Raw genomic sequence first — 21299 nt, forward strand, 5'->3', positions numbered from 1 at the left:
GGCACGTTCTTGCTAAAACTACCACATCAACCGGGCACCATTTTCAAAGTATGTTGGTCTAATGAGTGTCTCGTTGTGGATGTATTTATTTTCCATTTATATTTATTTTAAATAGTAATTGTAAAATCCTACAATGCGCACTGTAGCTCACTCAATACTCTGGGATCATTAATGTTATCAGTTACAAATAATGACAAACAACAATAACATATTAAAATTGATTGTTTTGCGTCTTGTCTGTCTATCATTTTGTGCTTGAATAACAAAGTTGAATAAAGAAAACATATGTATGTAAATGTATAATAATAAATAAAATAAAATAAAATAAATAAGGCGTATTAAAAACAAATTAAACAGTTTCTTTTAAATACTTTAAATTACAAGGTGGACTAACACTAGTGATTAAACTAGAGGGAAAATATATAAGAAATAGTTTTCAATAACCTTAACACACAGAGATCAAACATAGTTGTGGTAAACATAATCTAAGAACAACATATTATGATACGATTTATGATTGTAATCAAAACATATTAATAATGATCATAATCTGTTTTATTTACTTTTGTATGTCGAATTATAATGTTGATTAAAAATAATCTAACTTCATTCAAATATGTTCGACCAAGGGAAGAACTAACAAGATACAATTATTAGGAACATTTTCCAATATAGAAAACATCAAAATATGGATTTATTCAGTTAATTTTTAGTTTTGTTTTACAACCATTTCTATACATATTCTCACGTTTATTTTAAAATCAACACACATTTGTTTAAAAAATTCTTTCACAAAAAAATTTTGTTTTATTTTTAAATAAAACTACGAAATTAATTTAGTGACCCAAATTTTAAAATTGTGAACGTAACTTTATTATACGATGCACAGTGGTATGAGAAAAAAAAATATGGAAATAAATCTGTAACTTCTAAACCTTTAGTCCGATTTGAATGAAATTAAACATGCGCAAAGGGGAAATTAAGTTTTGAATCTGGACCTCATGAGCCCACCAGGAGCTTTGTCAGGGGTCCCCAAAGTAGGACACCTCGGGTATGGTAAATTTTAAATATTCTTATAGCTTAGGAGATATTCGCATTTGAAAATTAAATTTTGAACATTTTTACCCACCCTACTGCAGTTTTTTGATGACCGCGGTTTCAAATATTTCCCGATTTTCTCCATTTTACTTTTATAGGATTAACAACAGATGTAGATATCAAATAAAGAAAGAATTGTTTAAAAATCATGACTGCGTCCATTTACATGATTCAAATTACATGCATTTGAATTTAAAGAAATTAAAAAAGGCGATTTTTCGCTATTTTTTTGGGAAAAAGTACTTTTATTCATTTTAAGTTATCTAAAAAATTTCTAAAAGGATGTATAATGAATTTGTACTATCTGAAAAGCTAACTTTACATTAAATATTTTAAATGAAAAAAAAATTTATAAGTTTTGATACATTCAAAAAATGCCTATTTTTCTCTAAAATGCAAATTTAGGGCAAAAATTCTCAAATCGCATAGTCGATATCAAAATATAGTAACCGATTTTAGATGGCCCAATATGTTCTTAATTACTTTGTAAAGGGTTCCGATAACCACGCCCTTGGTATGTTTATTATAGCCAAAAAACGAAAATATCCCATTTTTGGAATTTTTCAATTTCAATACTTTTTTGGGAATTGCGGGATTCCTGATTACAAATTTCAAAATTTGTTTTTATTTTTTCATTTTCAATAAAAAAATCTATATAAGTGTAAAATTTCATTAAAAAATATTTATAAATAAAAATTTTATTTCAATTTGAAAAATTTGTATCTATGCAAAAACTCAATAAAAAGCATGTTTTGTCATATTTTTCAAAAAAGTATTCCATGAATTTTTTAATTGTCAAAAGTTATATAAATTATTGAAAAGTAGACAAAATCCTCTATCCATTGATATATAACGTGTCTACCTTATGTCTTTTACGTGGCAAATAATTTTTTTTTTCTCATACCTCTGTGCGAGTCGATAAATTTATTCTCGAACCATTATTTGATTTGTAATGCAATTTTTCTCTTTATTTAGTAGCTTTTTTCTATTATATTGCATTATTTTTAATTTTCTATAAAATTTATTTTACAAAAAACTATTACGAATGTTCACAGACAAATTTTAAATTTGTATTGAGAAACAAAAACAATTTGTGTTTATTCATAGAATTTTTGCTTTCGCCTGTTATTAAACTATGATGACCGAAACCAACTCATTCTAAAGGAACGTCCCGATCAGCTACAAGATGTTTATTTGATGTTGATAAAATTTAAAAAAAAAATCATTTAATGATTCCCACAATGGACGTCCTTTTGATGTCTTAAATATATATAGGATCTTCCAATAGCGGTTTCCCAAATTTGATATTTGACAGCGGCCATACTATTGAAGCAACATCACCAGGTCGGATATAGCGTTCAACAAGACGTGCAAATGATAAAATTCTTTTATCAAAATGTGTGTTCTGTTCGGGCAACTTTCCGCGCCCTTCCTATATTTAACGGTTGCCATAATTTCATTGAGTTTTGTTAATAAATAAAGATTTTTATTACATATCAGATATTTATTGAGTTTCTAAAACAAAAATTTGTATCAAAATTTTAATAGGATTGCAAATATTAGGAACAATTTGATCCACATTTATTCCGAACTATTTTTTTTTTTTTGTTTAGATAAGTTAATTTTTGGTCTTACAAAAAAAATTCAAATCAATATCTCAATTAAATTCAAAAATATGCCACTTTAAAACTCAGTCCTTCAAAAATATTGGGCTATTTCATATTTTTTTTCAATATTTTGAAGGACTGAGTTTTAAAGTGGCATATTTTTGAATCTAATTGAGATATTGACTTGTAATTTTTTTGTAAGACCTCCCATAGCGCTGCCCCTGGAGCATTTGTAGGGCCCATTTTTATACCTTTCACCATCGTGAAAAGCTTGGCATTCCGTTTGTAATTTCTACATTTTCCATTTCCGACCCTATAAAGTATATATGTATATTCTGGATCCTTATAGATAGCGGAGTCGATTAATCCAATTCCGTCTGTCCGTCTGTCTGTTGAAATCAATTTTCTGAAGACCCCAGATACATATCTTCGGGATCCAAATCTTCAATACTTCTGTCAGACATGCTTTCGAGAAGTTTCCTATATAAAATTACAAATGGCTGAGATATGAGGAAAAAACCAGGACAACCTCGATTTTTGACCTATATCTGGATTACTAAGTCATTAATATAGACAATATGGATATCTAATGATAGATATTTCAATGACTTTTGCAATGACGTATATAAAACTATAGTAAGTTGGACCTACAATGGGTCAATATCGGAAAAATATTTTTTAACCCGATTTTTTTTCAACAAACGTTTTTTTTCGCTAAATATTAAAAAAAATTAAAAAACAAAAATTTTTAAAATCTAAAAAAAAAAAATTTTAAATTTAAAAAAAAAAATTATAAAATTTTAAAAATTTAAAAAAAAATCCAAAAAAAATTTGTTTACCTAAAAATATTTAAAATTTTTATTTTAAAGTATAATATGGTGAAGGGTATATAAGATTCGGCACAGCCGAATATAGCTCTCTTACTTGTTATAACATAATCTCGAATACGATAGGACCAGACGTTTAGAAATGCCGGATTTATTTCTTTGAATACTTTGAATAAATTTATATTGTAAAAATGTTTCAAAAAAAAAGCTAAAAATTTTCAAAAATTTCACATTTTAAAGTCATACACCCAATAGAACGACATTATTTGTTTGTTTTGATTTTTTTTATTTGATTGAAATTATTAATACAACTTACAAAAAATATTATTTTTATAGTTCTCTTCATCAATAGTGATGAATTTATGAACCTTTTCCGTAAACCCTTCCATTAAGGTTTTTATTGAGCTTTCTTCTGTCTCTTTGTTCGAACAGGTAGTCCATCTCCGTTTAAAATCTACCACACTTTTGGACATCTTTTTTGTATTCTTCAATTCTCTTTTAACAAGAGCTTAATATCTCTTCACTGGCCTTAACTCCAGGCAGTTTGGAGGATTTGCCTTTCTTGGTACAAATACCACATTATTGTTCTTGTAACACTCAAGACCTTGTTTACCATAGTGACAGAATGCCAAATCAGGCCAAAAATAAGTGGACACATTAAGAATGGAAGCATCCTTTTTTGTAAACATTCCTTGATGTAAATTTCGGTATTTATAGAGACCTTTGTAACAAATGTTTGGCTTCTTTTGCCTCAACTGCATATTGCTTGCGATAAATTTTCTGCGTTTGGGTCCTAAACTTTTCTACAATATTCACTCGGGCATCAGCAACATGCTCAATAATTCTGTCAGACATGCTTTCGAGAAGTTTCCTATTTAAAATCAACAAAATCGATCCACAAATGGCTGAGATATGAGGAAAAAACTAGGACAACCTCGATGTTTGACCTATTTTTGATCTATATCTGGATTACTAAGTCATTAATATAGACAATATGGATATCTAATGATAGATATTTCAAAGACCTTTGCAACGACGTATATACGACCATAGTAAGTTGGACCTACAATGTATGAATATTGGAAAAAATATTTTTAAACCCGAATTTTTTTTTAAATTAAAAAACCAATTTTTTTTTTAAATTAAAAAAAAAATAAATTTAAAAAAAAAATTCAATAAAAATTCGAAAAAAATTTTTTTCCAAAAAATTAAAAAAACAACTTTGGAAAAAAAATAAATTTTGTTTACCTAAAAGTATTTAAAATTTGTATTTTGAAGTATAATTTGGTGAAGGGTATATAAGATTCGGCACAGCCGGATATAGTTCTCTTACTTGTTTTTATCAGAGACCGAAAATAACGGGTTCACTTTGATTTCAATAGTAAATTCTCATTCGCAGCCATTTAAAAATAATTTTTTGTGATATATCACTGAGAGAGCGATTTATTCGAGAACATTTTAGGTTTGGGGTTGAGAGAAAAAGAAAATAAGCAAACACAAATAATCAGGATTAGTGATTTATAATTTATTTTTTTCGTAAAGGTCAGCTTGTGACTTTTATTTGCGAACATGAAAGATAAATGGCAAAAATGCATTTGATGCAAATCAGTGCTTAAATATATAAAATTTATCAGAAGATTAATAACAAATTAAAAAAAAAAATTAATTTCTGTACTCAGACTTCATTACTTCATACTTATCATATTAGTTCCATAATTTGTTAAAAATTACTATCTAATAATATGTTATTATATGTAAATAAAAGAGAAAGTAACAGTTATTAAGAACAAGAACAAATGAGTTGTTTATCTCACACCAAACCATTAAAAACCAACAAAAACGAATAAAGGTCATACCAAACCATTTAAATAAAAATCATTTTATAACTGTTATTTTCAGTGATTTATTTTTATCACAAAAATATAAATCACAATTTGGGTTTTGTGATATATGGACGAGTTATTTTCGATCTCTGGTTTTTATATAAAATTTGACTTCAATTTCCTTGCTGTCTTTGGCCTCTAAATTTTTAGCAGAGTTCTTGTCAGGAACATTTTGAGCCTTGTATGTTTTTAAACCTGCAAATGCTTTATATTTATTGGCTTTAGAAACATCATGTTGACCATTCCTTCTACCTGAGCCAGGTTTTCTATCAATTGTTTAATAACATTGGAATCAGTCAGACCGCAGACCTTTGATTGTTTAACCAATTTTTTGTAGGAACTATTTAATAATTTTAATATTTTAATCAGATGACATTAAACATAATAAGTGACATGCTTTACAAAGGTAACTTCATAAAAAAATCAAATAACACTTGGGTTATAAATTTTAATGAAAAACGTGTCATCTCAGTACTTAATAGAAATATTAACACTTTTGCTCCTAAACAATTGTTACACTTTTGCATATAAATTACACTATAACCGAAACATGTGATTAAATTGCGATTTGGCACTAAAATTCAAATAAATATGACTTCATCTATTTAATCAGTGATTACAATCGAAATACTTATTGTGAAATTATTAAGAAAATGTATTAATTTACTTACAATTCGAGTACATTTAAAATTTAAGCGATTTCACTTAAATCCTCTTTTAATATTTATATTATATTTTATGGTTATATAAAAAAAATAGTTCATCTTGTTATTGAATTATGAATATTTACCCATAAATTAAACGTAGTAAGACAACACAAATAAACCACAACCACTCCTGCTGCCTGGTTGACTCTTTGACTGCTTGGTTGGCTGGCTGCCTGGTGCACAAGAACAACAACAAGAAATAAAATAAAAAATTTCCTTCAATAAGTCAATTGAATTAACGATTTATTTAATTTTGTATCTAAAAAAAAAGTATGGCTAAGGCTGTTTGTTAGTAGGATGGTATGACGACATCCAAAAGTCCAAAAACCCAAAACTATGTAATTTCCTTTATTGTTGTAGTTGTTGTTGTTGTAGCACTAAAACTAATTAACACCAACACACTCACTCTCAATGAAGTCTCAATGAATGAATGACTGATTACAAATTCAATTATTTATGAAACTCCAATAATTTGAATTTTATTTTATTTAAATACAACTTTGGCACTTTAAATTTGAAGAGTTAAATACTTTTTATTTGTTGAATTTAACTTTTTTTTGTATTTCACAAATTAATTCTTTTCTTTATCAATAGAATTTTCTTGTTCTTGCGTTCTTTTGTCCCTTGAATTGGTTATAAAAACAGAAACAGCAAGAAGAATTCGTTGGTGATATAAAAAGGATACAACTGACAGTTGATTATGTCATTTGACAGTTGGCCAGTATATAGATTTTTATTGTGTTTTTGTTTAAATTTTGTTTTGTGTTGCTTTCTCTGTGCTCTTTATTGCTTCATTCGTACATATTCCTGGCCAAAATTGACATGTTTTTAAACAAATTTTGTTTTGTTCTGACATTTGTTGGTTTAAAACTATTTCCCTTGGAATTCTGTTTTCCAGTTGTTTATGTAAAGAGAGTGGGTGAGAGAGAGAGTGTGTGGCTGAGATTCTCTCTGTATCCTGAGATTATATTTCCTTATAAATATGCTTGTTAGTTATTACCGTTATATTAAAGCTTGTATTTAGAGAGTTTCGTTAAAGCTTTTTTTGCCTGAGTTTTAATTGTTCGTTTTGTTTATAAACATTATTTTACCGTTGTTGCGTTATTTTTTTTTCTTCCTTGTGTTCTCTGCTATGACTCATAAGTAGTATTTTTTAAGGACACTTGATAAAATGTAGTGTATTATTAGTTGTGCTTGATTTTTATTTTCAACAGTTTTTTTTTTGTTATGAATTTTTAATGGGATTTTAAAAATAAAATTTGTGTATTGGTGTTTTGGTCTTCGGGAATTTTGTTTTTTTTTTTAAATTCTTTTCAAACACTATATTTAAGACATATTTTAGAAGTTATGTGAAACTTGTTTCTGTTTTATTAACCCATTAAATTTAATGTACACAGAGAAAACGGATTCGTGATAGCAACCGAATTTGTTGCCAATCGGTTCTGGCTACCAAATTTTAGAACGGGTAACAAAAGTATGGTTGGTTCAACCGAAATTCTTCTTTATCAATCATTCAATTGACAACAAATTCGGTTGCTATTACGAATCCGTTTTCTCTGTGTATGTATGTTTTTTTATGGGCTTATTTTTGTTAATAAATGAACATAGTTTGTGCAAACGTTCAGTTTTTATAATTTTTTACATTTTACAATAGACTCCAAAATTTTTCTTAACAAACAAATTTCATTATTTTTATACCCTTCACCTTCGTGTTTGTAATTTCTACATTTTTCATTTTCGACCCTATAAAGTATATATATTCTGTATCCTTATAGATAGCGGAGGCGATTAAGCCATGTCCGTCTGTCTGTCTGTCTGTCTGTCCATCTGTTGAAATCAATTTTCTGAAGACCCCAGATATCTTCGGGATCCAAATCTTCAATAATTCTGTCAGACATGATTTCGAGAATTTTTTTTTAAACAAATTTTCTCATAAATTACTATTACTAAGTTGTCTGGAAGCCTAACAAATATACTAAACTATAGTGTATTTTTTATGTATTTCCTCTTGAATATCGTACTTTTATCAAAAGTGGAAAATTTTCTAAAAATTAAAAAAAAAAAAAAATTCATAACTTAATTTTTTCACATTTATCAAAAAAGTACCAAAAATTTATACAATTTTCAAAAAGTACCACACAGAACTTAATTAAAATTTTTTTTTGTACTTTTTAGAAATTGTTTATTTGGCACAAATGTTCAGTAAAAATAATAAAATTATGTAAATTTTAATTTAGAAACTATTCTATTCTCAACATTTTTACAAAAAAAAAAATATTTGTGGTACTTTTTGAAAATTTTAAAATTTCATCGTACTTTTTCACAAATGTGAAATATTGTGTAAATCCATAAATTTTGAATTTTGAATTAATAAAAAAAGTACTGTTTTTAATACTTTTAAGAGAAATTAAAAAAAAAATTGGAAAATTTCAAAAATGGGATTTAAGAAATGCCTAATCCGAAACTTTCAAAAAGGTACTATTAATTTTAAAACAAAAATTAGTTACTTTAATTTTAGAGCCCGTTTCAGCTCATTTTAGGTACCCTACAGCACCGGCTTTACATTGCACAGTGGGGAAGAATTGAAATTGGCATTTCTAAACGGCTGGTCCGATCGGCATAGAATTTGACGTCGCCGTTGCCAAGGAGTATTTGAGTTTTAGTTATTAAAATGGGCCTTACAAATGCTCCGATTTCAAAGATTTTCATATTTTTTGGAATGCGCTCGGCTAGGTCTATTTATCTCTTATAATTTCCTAGTAATAGGCATGTGAAAATTTAAATTTTAAAATTTTGTCACACCTTGGTCCGCTTTTTTAAAAATATAGGGCGCACTCTTGCACCGAATGGACTCGATTTTATTTTGTTAGTTAGACAACTAAATTACCATTAAGATATAAAAAAATACCAGAGCAATGTTAATTATGGATCCAAAAATAAACGATTTTCAATTTAAAAATTCAAAAAATAGTAGATTTTTGCTGCGAAAAGATGACTTAACTGGGCGAAAGGTGACTTAACTTTTTTTTTAATAAAAAAAAAACTTTCTTTAAGAACACATAACAATTTTATGTTTTTCTGTAAGGTATCTTTACGAAGAATATTTTGGTATAAAAAAATGTCATATTTTTCGAATATGTCGCCCCTACGCCCTTCGGAATTTTACCTATTTTTTTATCAAAATTTCAACTTTGAGCCACAGGTTCTAAAATCCCAAAGCTGGGATCCGAAAACAGAAAGCAGCTTTGGAAACCTTGATGTGTTCCCTATTTATCCCCAAAGTATTTTCCCAGCCCCGAAGGAAATGTGGACCCTATGAGCAAAATTGTAAAAAATAGCATTTTAGAGATTTTCGCTCCAATTTTTAGGAATTGCGGGATTCCCTTTGACATTTTGACAAACTAAAAAAAAAACGTTGAAAATTTCATTGAGTTTTGTTAATAAATAAATATTTTATTACATATTTATTGAGTTTCTTAATTCCGAAAACATTTTTTTTGTTTAGATAAGTTAATTTTTGGTCTTACAAAAAAAATTCAAGTCAATATCTCAATTAGACTCAAAAATATGCCACTTTTAATACACACAAGCATGTTTTTTTAAGACCTAGTTGAGCGCTTTCCAAACATATAAAAATCGTTGAAATCGGATGGGAAACAAAGCAATGGCAAGTATTTATAATTTTACATGTCGATGGTACCCTACTTTGAGCCCCCATAGCGCCGCCCAGGAGAATTTGTATTGCTCATTTTAATAACTTCAACTCAAATACTCCTTCGTACGCCCGGGCGACTCACCCAAATTTTAGCTCGATCGGACCAGCCGTTTATATCGATTCTGCCCCACTGTGCACATGTTTCTACTTTTAAAATTTCATAATCTTTGTTTTTCTTTTATAAAAGTTCAAAATTTGCCGAATGAAGTGAAGCGTATCCCAGAGATCGAGCATTCTGCTTCGATCGATAGTAGTCGGACGGAGCAAGGTCTGGACTATAAAGCGGGTGAAGCAAAACATTCCAACCACTTCTTTCGAAATACTTTTTAACAGGTATTGCAACATGAGGCCGAGGATTGTCATGATGGAATATTACAGTTTCATATCTGGCCGCATATTCTTGGAGTTTTTCGGCAAATTATCGCTTCAAACTAGGGTTCCTAATTTCCCGGACTTTTTTCTTTCCCGGGAGGAATTTAAATAATCGGTTCATTCCAGGGAATTCCCGGGAATTTTTTAACACTAAATTAAACCAAAAACCAGAAATTTTTTTCGAATAAATTGACTTATAATTGTAAGAGGGTTCTAAAAGAAGTATAAAATAACCATATTTGGTTGTACAATGTTGGACCAGCCTTTAATAGTGACCTTTCTAATTTAATAGTGACATTTTATTGGAATTGAAACAGTCGTAGTTTTAATCAGTACAAAATCAATAAATTCTTAAGAACTTAAGAATTTCGACTATGTTAAATCTATAAAACATGCGTAGTTAGAGACATTTTTCATATCTGATTGTAGATAAACAAATTTGAGCCACTATTAATGTAATTATTTTCTCTAAATATGAATAATATTCATTGAATAACCCTAAAAGTTGTAATTTTAGGCATCTTAATAATTCCTCTAAGAGAAAAACTTTAAATTAGATTAATTTTTAATAACCAAATGTTTCTATTGCACGCAGAGAAAAAATATAGTTGGGCATGGTTACTGTAACCATTTCAATATTGTTACAAGTTGTTTAACTATATTATAGTCACAGTAACCATTTACATGATTGTGGTAACCATAATATGGTTAATTTACTAACCATTCCCAATTATATTTTTGCTCTGCGTGTGTGGCTTGAGTTGAGTAAAAAAAAATTCGGTTATTTTAGCCGTAATACTTCTTTGCCACGTCAATATCTGTTGCTAGAACCGAAAAAATCTATGGATATAATAGAATAATTCAATTAGCAACAAATTTGGCCATCGAAACGAATCTGAAAATTGTAACTTTTAGAAGAAAACTTATGAAGAAATTCCCGAAAATTCCCGACAAACATTTCCCGAAAATTAACAAAAAAATATTCCCGGGAATTCCCGGGAAATTTTTCCCGAGTAATCAGTTGCATTCGGTACAGATTCCATGTGATGGTCTGGCCAGATTTCAGCAGCTGATAATATGATCCTTTTGCTCCCACCAAATACAGAGCATTACTTTAGCTCCATGGCTATTTGGGTTTGGTGGCGATTGGGCTGTTTGGCCAGGCTTCGATCTTTTACGCTTCGGGTTATCGTAATAAATCCATTCGTATGACACCCAATTTTCCAGCTTTTGGATGAATCCTACTACTTGAGTAGCTCCCAATGATTTTGTAAGCTCTTGTTGAGTTTTACATTATTATTCATGGAGTAATGCCTTCAATTCTTGGTCTTCAAATCTTTTTGGCTGGCCTGGGCCGCACGTTAAAACCGATGGAACACAAATTCCATTCACAAATTACTTTTTTAGAAATACCTACTAATAGAAAAATCCCCCCTTAATAGGTTAATTCAATCACATGTTTTATTAAAACATTTCATCCATCCTTTTATTTTCCTTCTTTATGAGTAACGGTATCTTTATAACAGAGAATTTATAGGAGCACAAATACGAACACTCTCCCGACACGATTTATTCTTTTACAAAAGCTTTCGGGTAACAGAGATTTCACGAATAACGAACTATAGAAAACTGTAGCTCTTTAACTGATTTGAAGAAACTTTTCAAGTCAGTGCCCGTTATTACGTAGAGCGCAACATTCATGGTAGACGCGCTGATATTAACGTTGTTGTTGTGTGCGTATTATTAATATAGTGTAGTTGTAAACAACAACACAAACAACTGCCATGATAATGATGATGATGAAGATGATGATGGTGTTGTGTTTTTATTGTTGTTGTTGTTGACGATGATTGTGATTGTGATGACGACGTTTTCGTTTTGACAACTTGGAATTTGACTTCTTTTGCACTTACGACCTGAACAATCAGGTCAGAATAGTAGTAAAAAAAAAGAAGAAAATGTTTAAAAAAATAAAACACACACAATAATAAGTGCAGGGAAATTATTGTAAAAAACAAACAACAGCCATGTTGTTTTTTTAAAAATAATTAGAAACAAATAGTGTAAATAATTTGTACAGAAAAAGAAAAGTGGAAAAATATTACAAACCGAATTGAAGTTTATGTAAAAATAAAAATTCTATAATGTGTATGTATGTACTAACACATACTTATATAAAAAAAAGGAAGCAGAAAAAAATAAATAACAACAACAAACTAAATGACAAGTGCGAACAAAAAATAATTAAAAATTTAAAAAGGGCCATAACAAAGAAACAACTAAACAATTAATATTTAAAAAAAAGGAAATCACACTTACTTACTTCATTTTCATGGCTTTACAAAAATAATATACAAATTTAAAGTTTAATTGATTTTTTACTCTAAAAACGATAGTTTGAAAATCTTTAAGATTTCAAAATTTATTTAAATTATTAAACAAAATTAATGTAAAATCCTTGTAAGTTTTAAAATTTAACAAGTTTTATTAAAAAATTTTCATTTTATAAATAACTTTAAAGTCGTTTATAACTCGTTTTTATTCGTTTCGTAATACGCTGGGGTGTGGGGTTCTGTATTGAAAAATACGGACCTACACACTCACTCAAATGCATAGCCTACACACGTACATACATACATACATACATACGTACGTACGTACGTACATATCCATAACCCTGCATGAGTAAGTGGATAACACTGTAAGTGAGTGAGTGTGTGAATTTTCCTTTAGTTTTTTTTTCTTCAACGTTAAAATTTTATTGACGGATGTTGACAATACAACAAAAAAAAATGAAAAAAAAACAGTGAAAAAGAAAAACTGAAGTTGTACATAAATTCGACATTAAGCAAGCACTCTGGATTACATAAAGTGTTTTGAAATTCCTTTTTAAGGTTTTCTTTTCTTCTTTTCTCCCTAATAAAATATTTATGTCAAACAGTTAAAAATAACTTTAACAAATTTGTTTATAATTAAAAGTTTAAACCTATTTAAACCATTTCTTTTTTAAATAATCTTTGTTTTTTTGGAAATTTTTTTAAATAAAGAACATTTTGTCAATGAAAGTAAAGAGGAGAAAAAAAGACGTCAAATTGTCGTTTGTTATACAAGTGCGTGTTTGGCAACGTGGCGCCACTAAAATAATATCCCCGGTTTTATATTAAAATCAACGAAACAAAAAAAGCCATAAAAATATACATATATATGTATTTAAATATATTTCTATGCAAGAAGAAATAAAACTCATAAAATATATATGTATTTCATTAACTGAGTGAGTGAGTGAGAAAAGTATTGAAAAAAATAAAACCAAAATCTATGTTTAACTATTTAAAATAATTAAAACTAAATTTACAAAATAGAAAATATTAAACAAGTAAGAAATTTTAATATTCAAGTGTCACAATGACATTTCTTGCTTTTTTATTACTAGGGAAGTTACAATGATGCTATCTTTATTAGTTCCGTAATAGCAACAAAAATATAGCTCAATATGATATTGTTGGGTGGTTCCCAAAATATGCCTCCTCTTTAATGCAATTAATGAAAAACTAAGAAAAAATAACCAAAATTACTCATTGAAAACTTGTTGGCCTTAAAATTCTTCTCCCAATGAAACCCAATTTGTATATATTGCGTAAAAAATTTTAATTAATTTTTCAAAATGTTCCCTTAATTTACCATATTTATGTATTATGAAAACAATTCGTTATTTAGAAATTGTAAAAACTTTAAAAATTGTTAATATATGAGCCACCTAATGTTCACATCCATTAGAATTGTCTTGAATGATTCATATTTAAACAAATGACTCAATATACTTGAAAGAAGATTTTTATGCTGTTGAATAAATACACACAGAGAAAAAATATTCGATGTTGCAACCGAATTTGTCGCCAATCGAAATTTGTTCGGTTACATGTACTCTCAAAAAACTCGATTACAATTACAGAATGAATATGGTACTCATAACTATTTTCAAAATCAATTCGGTTACATGAGTGAATGATGTAGGATTTTGTAAAATTTTTAGAATTTATTTTGAAACATTTGTACAATATAAATTTATTCAAAGTATTGATATTTGGATTCCGAGCCAAAAAAAAAAACTGCTCATCTCTTGAGGCCAAGAACAAATCAAGCCTGGTATTCTGTTCCAAAGTGAAACGTATTCCAGTGAGATCGACTATAACGGTCTGGACTATAAAGGGGGACAGGCAAAACTTCCCAACCACTTCATTCTAAATACTTTTCAACAGGTATTGCAACATATGGCCGAGCATGTCTGGCCGCATATCTGGGCGCCATAGATATTTGGCTTTGGTGTCGATTCGGCAAGTTGAACGAACTTCACATACGATCTCTTATGCTTCGGGTTATCGTAATGGATCCATTTTCATTGCAAGAAATGAATCGCTACAAAAATGATTTTCTTTTATAGCGTTCAAACATCTTTTTAGACATGCAAAATCGTCTTTCAAGGTTTCTCGGCTTCAATACGTATGATAACAAATTTGCCTGCTTCTGGATGAATCGAGCTGCTCGCAAACGTTTGAACTTGTTGAGTTTGGCAACAATCTTCATGGAGTAATGCCTCCAATTCTTGGTCAATACTTTTTTTGGCTGGCTTGAGCGATCTTTGTCTTCCGTGTCACCACTTCTTAACTGAACTGATCATCTATCGCACGTTGAAGCCGATCAAAGAAGCTTTGGTCAGTAATCGGTGTGTTTCAGCAGCACTTTTTCAAATTGAAGAAGTAAAGCAAAACTCTTCGAAATTTTCGAAGCACAAAAAACGTTTTTGTTTACAGAAGGATACATATGTACATTAGAGCGTACCACCTTATAAGCAAAAAAAAATTGTGCCGTACACCCTCTAATATAAAGTATTTCTGCAACGCAGTTACGAAAAATATGTTTTTATTTTTGGTAGGGGTCGGCTTTTTATATTGTTCGTTATATAAACGCAGCACCCATCTTGCGGAAAGCTTTCTCATATCCAAGTGATCATTCAATTAAGAATTAAGTTAGGTTATAAGGATGACACCGGTTCCAAATAGAGCTAGCGTATATATAATAATATGCAGGGAATGTACATTAGGGTGGCAACATAAAAGAAATTTGTATTCATTCTAAAATATCGTTTTCCTGGGTTCGGTATTTGGGGAGCTAGATCAATTATAATTAAAAGGGTTAAATTCGGCTGTGCCATCAATATGTAGTTTTTACCTTTTATGGGGATGTGAATCAGTTATGGTGCGAACTGTACAGAATTTGATAGAGTGATTACTTTCTTAAAACTTTATATCACTTATGTCGAAATGTATGACAATATCATTTTTCATTTGCCGCATAATCAACATATTTATAGCTGCTCAAACAGTATTCAGGGGCGACAGTTGTATAGGGGCTAGGACCGATATCCCAGCTAGCTCCTTTCGTTTGGGTCCTATCGTATTTTCAACAAACAGACAGACTTTTTGGTTGTATGACCAATAAAAATACTACCCCCATCTTTTTTGGTGATAGGAAAAGTACCTTTTTGTCCTTGGATTTAGCTCACCAAATACTGAAATATTCTCCTCAAACAAACTAAGCTTTCATTTTACTTGGGTACATCGACACCTTATTTTTTATAGGGAATTTTTATTCCAATCAATCTACATTTGAGAATAAAGCTGGCCACACACGGAATGATTTGTTCGCCTGATTTGTGATGGAAAATGTTCAATTACTTGTGATTTTGTTCGCGCACATCCCTATTAACAAGTAACAAGACGTCGAACACCAACAAATCATACTCACAATTCAACCGTGTGTGGCCAGCTTAACCCAGCGGCGAAAAGAAGTAGTAAGCAGGCCTTCTGGAAGGCCTTATTTATCAGACACAAGGCCTCATTGCTCCATTCCATACTCATATATTTTTTACACACGATGTCCTAGCCAGCCAAGGCCTTCTTCAACAGGCCTGGTAGTAGGCCTTCTTCACAGGCTTGTTATCAGGCCATTTGTATATTATTTGAATAGCTGTCACAATTATTTGTAAAACTGTAATTTCTAAAGGTAATTTTAATAATTACCTTTAAAAATTAAACATATTACAAATTATTTTAATTTGTTTATAATAAAAACTCGTAAAAAATTCACACAACGCACAACCGCTTTGTCAAAGAATTTAAGCAAAACTATTTCTTGTTTTCTTTTCACTTTTTGCATTTTTTGTGTTTGTTGTTTTGTCTTTGGAATGTGGTTTTTTTAACGGTATTTTGTGCTTGTACTTTTTTTGTAGCAACAAAAAGAAGGGAGCAGGTAGGCCTTCCATAAGGTCTTCCTGAGAAGGCAAGCGAGCATGAGTACTGGATATAAAAAAAGGTCTAGGAAGGTCTTACAGAAGGCCTTATAGCTGAAGGCCTCAAAAATTTCGCCGCTGGGAAGGTATAACACATCGGAAAATGGCCTCCACGGCTTTGCTGGCATGTTGCATAAATGTTGCTGAGTTTCGTTGATGTATCACAATCATGGGTAGTTGTGGGCTTGTTGACATAGACCTCAGACTTAGAATAAGCCCAACCACCATTAACTGTCTCATTCAGTAACTTAATTTATTCACGGGATGTATCACGGGCACATCAATATCATCCAATTTAGGCAGATATTGAGCACCAATAACAGTCACTGCTTGAGCAGCCTCATTTACGAAGCAGTTTGGTTTAATGATGCTTTCATCACAAAAGGACGAACTATGTTAATTAATATACAAATTGAGAAAAACAAATTCCTATTCTTTTCTCATGAACCATGACTGCGTATGAGTAATATTTAACAATCATAACAAGTATACTCAATAATAATCGGAAAACGTCAACCATTAAATCGAGAAGGTCAAAGTAAAATTTTTCAATATTTGGAATTTCTCATGGAAAAATAGCGAAATGTTATATATTTTTGGGCCGATTCTGATGAAACTTAAGAAAAATATAACATAAAGTCTAGTATTTATAATAACAGCACAAAAATCAAAATTAACCCTTAATAGCACTTGGGGTTAAAATTACGCCAAACTTCTAAAACCATTAAAAAATAGTCAATTTCAATAGTGCTGATGAATATTTGATTTTTATAGGAAACAAACTTTAAAATTAGAAAATAGTATTACAAAGCAATTTTGAAAAATGTTCACAATTTTGTTAAAATTTTGACAACACATTTTTCAAACGGCAAAATACTGTATTTATACCTGATTTTTGCTTTAATAACGTAATTAATATTTTATTGAGGATTTTTGAATAATAAAATTGATTTTAACCCTTTAGTGTACTTTTGATTTATTAAATTTAAAAAATAATTTGAATGATTGAGTTTACTTAACTCTGAAAAACATTAAAGTTAGCACCATTCATATCGAATGTGTTTTTTGTGATTTTAAAAGTTGAGTGTCTTTTTAACCCCAAGTGCTATTAAGGGTTAAAATATATAACATTTCGCTATTTTTCCTTGAGAAATTCCAAATATTGAAAAATTTTACCTTTGACCTTCTCGATTTAAGGGTTGGCGTTTTCCGATTTTAGTAAAACTTACAGACTATATTTAAAATTACATGGACTATAATATTCTGAATAGCTTTTACTTAAAAATCATAACAGTAAGAAAATTCGGCTCATTCGCCAAAATATGGCCAAAAAATTAGTTTTTCTCGAAAATCGCAAAATTTAAATCGCAGGTACGGAAAAACTATAGGAGGTATTGACATAATTTTTTCACATTTTTATTCCCTATTATGTTGACAATAAATCCCCAAGTGATGATCAAAAAATTCTGAAATTTGTTTAACAAAACTTTTAAAAATTTGAAATTGGAGTTTTGAAAGTGCCGTTAAAAAAAATATTTTTTTTTGGTCATACCTGGGAATAGGTTAGCGGTAACCTACGAAGACAAAAACTCATATACAAGTAAATATGGATATATTTGAAGTAAAAATAAGCTCTTATTTTAATATTTATCAAAATATGTTAATTTTGTTCCTACATTTCTTGTTCTAGTTGCCTGAGACACGTTAATGGCCTGGCGAATTTTTAATAACTTTAAAATTTTTGACCAATTTCTGTATTTTATGTCTCATTAGAACGACATTTACGTACACATTTCTATTATTTTAAATTAAATTGGAAAAGTAATTTTTTAATGACAAAATTTTTACAAAAACTGAAAAAAATTAATTTTTTCCCCTTGTAAATGCATCTCAAAATTTCAGAGGGCTTGCGGCACCCCAACCGATTTACCAAAAATTTTTTCAGGATGATTTTTTTACTAATGTTCACCAAACTGGAGGGTGAGAATGGCCAAAATCCAACTTTCGTTTATTAAGGGCCACCCTAGTATATACATTAGAGTGCTCCAAGATTGTATGGACGAAAAAAACTTTCTAGGTACAGGCCGTCCCCCCCTCTAGAATTGTTCTATGTATTGTAGAAACACGTTGTGTAAAATATTAGGATGATAGGATAACGTTAACTGGTGGCGCAACGACGCTGAAGTTTTGAGGTGCATTTACAAGGGGAAAATATGCAATTTTTTCAGTTTTTGTAAAAATTTTGCCATTAAATAATGACTTTTACAATTTAATTTAAAAGAATCGAAATGTGTACGTAATTGTCGTTATAATAAGATATAAAAGACAAAAATTGGTGAAAAAATGTTAAAGTTATAAAAAAATCGCCAGGCCATTAACGTGTTTCAGGCCACTAGAACAAGAAATTTATGAACAAAATTAACATATTTTGAGAAATATTAAAATAAAAGCTTATTTTTACTTAAAATATATCCATATTTACTTGTATATGAGTTTTTGTCCTCGTAGGATACCGTTAACCTATTCGCAGGTATGACCAAAAAAATTTAATTTTTTTAACGGCAGTTTCAAAACTCCAATTTCAAATTTTTAAAAATTTTGTTAAACAAATTTCAGAATTTTTTGATCATCACATGGGGATTTATTGACAACATAATAGGGAATAAAAATGTGAAAAAAGTATGTCAATACCTCCTATAGTTTTTCCGTACCTGCGATATAAATTTTGCGATTTTCGAGAAAAACTAATTTTTTGGCCATATTTTGGGGAATGACCAGAATTTCCTTACTGTAATGATTTTTAAGTAAAAGCTATTCAGAATAATATAGTCCAGGTAATTTTAAATATAGTCTGAAAGTTTTACTAAAATCGGAAAACTTTAACCCTTAAATCGTGAAGGTCAAAGGTAAATTTTTTCAATATTTGGAATTTCTCATGGAAAGATAGCGAAATATTATATATTTTTGAGCCGATTTTGATGAAACTTATGAAAAATATAAAATGAAGTCTAGTATTCACAATAACAGTACAAAAATGGAAATTAACCCTTAATAGCACTTGGGGTCCAAATGACCCTCAACTTTTAAAATCACGAAAAACACATTCATTTTGACCCCAAGTACTCTTAAGGGTTAATTTCCATTTTTGTACTGTTATTGTGAATACTAGACTTCATTTTATATTTTTCTTAAGTTTCATCAAAATCGGCCCAAAAATATATAATATTTCGCTATCTTTCCATGAGAAATTCCAAATATTGAAAAAATTTACCTTTGACCTTCACGATTTAAGGGTTAAAGTTTTCCGATTTTAGTAAAACTTTCAGACTATATTTAAAATTGCCTGTACTATATTATTCTGAATAGCTTTTACTTAAAAATCATTACAGTAAGGAAATTCTGGTCATTCCCCAAAATATGGCCAAAAAATTAGTTTTTCTCGAAAATGGCAAAATTTATATCGCAGGTACGGAAAAACTATAGGAGGTATTGACATACTTTTTTCACATTTTTATTCCCTATTATGTTGTCAATAAATCCCCATGTGATGATCAAAAAATTCTGAAATTTGTTTAACAAAATTTTTAAAAATTTGAAATTGGAGTTTTGAAACTGCCGTTAAAAAAATTAAATTTTTTTGGTCATACCTGCGAATAGGTTAACGGTATCCTACGAGGACAAAAACTCATATACAAGTAAATATGGATATATTTTAAGTAAAAATAAGCTTTTATTTTAATATTTCTCAAAATATGTTAATTTTGTTCATAAATTTCTTGTTCTAGTGGCCTGAGACACGTTAATGGCCTGGCGATTTTTTAATAACTTTAACATTTTTTCACCAATTTTTGTCTTTTATATCTTATTATAACGACAATTACGTGTACATTTCGATTCTTTTAAATTAAATTGTAAAAGTCATTATTTAATGACAAAATTTTTACAAAAACTGAAAAAATTGCATATTTTCCCCTTGTAAATGCACCTCAAAACTTCAGCGTCGTTGCGCCACCAGTTAACGTTATCCTATCATCCTAATATTTTACACAATGTGTTTCTACAATACATAGAACAATTCTAGAGGGGGGGACGGTCAAAATTCGCAATTTTATTTTTTTGGAGCACTCTAATATACATACATATAAGTTTGTCATTCCATTTTGTAATTTCTACATTTTTCATTTGCGTCCCCACAAAGTATATATCTATTCTGAATAGTTATAGATAGCGGAGCCGATATAGACATGTCCTTCTGTATGTTGAAATCAACTTTCCGTAGCCCCCAAATAACTTATCATACATAAAGATATCCGCTATAGACCCGGTTCGGTTGCTATTAAAATCGAGAATATCGGCCCACAATTAACCGAGATAGGTATAAGGAAAAAACCAGGACAACCTCGATTTTTCGCCTATTTTTCTATATCTGAGTATCTTATGATAGATATTTCAACTTTATTTCCAATGACGTATATAATAACATAGTAAATTGAACCTACAATGGGTCAAAATCGGGAAATATATTTTTTAACCCAATTTTTTTTTCACCAAAAAAATTTTTTTATTTTAATTTTTTTTCGCTAATAAATTAAAAAAAAAACTTTTTAAAAGATTAAACAAATTTTTAAATTTTTATTTTAAAGCATAATAAGTAATCTTACTATTTATAAAACAATTTTATTATTGACATGTGTTTTTGAACGCCATATCCGTCAATGACAACCAATTCAACAGTGTCCCC

At 29.5% G+C, this 21299-nt stretch overlaps 1 protein-coding gene across 6 annotated transcripts in view; it reads left to right on the plus strand.

Annotated features, from left to right (window-relative positions):
• The first annotated feature begins 372 nt into the window (after positions 1-372).
• The window catches only part of tipE (temperature-induced paralytic E), a 36830-nt gene continuing 15903 nt past the window's right edge, over positions 373-21299 (plus strand). For 2 of the 6 annotated variants that reach the window (XM_065503175.1, XM_065503180.1), the window contains exons 1-2: positions 12672-13103; positions 13257-13483. The gene's annotated coding sequence lies outside the window, so the exon portion shown is untranslated. Of the gene's footprint in view, positions 475-11860; positions 12358-12671; positions 13104-13256; positions 13488-21299 lie in introns of those variants that run through there. The other 4 variants (XM_065503178.1, XM_065503177.1, XM_065503176.1 and 1 more) reach the window with 4 other exon arrangements.

The sequence above is a fragment of the Calliphora vicina genome, chromosome 3 (assembly GCF_958450345.1).
Source record: "Calliphora vicina chromosome 3, idCalVici1.1, whole genome shotgun sequence".
NCBI lineage: Eukaryota > Metazoa > Arthropoda > Insecta > Diptera > Calliphoridae > Calliphora > Calliphora vicina.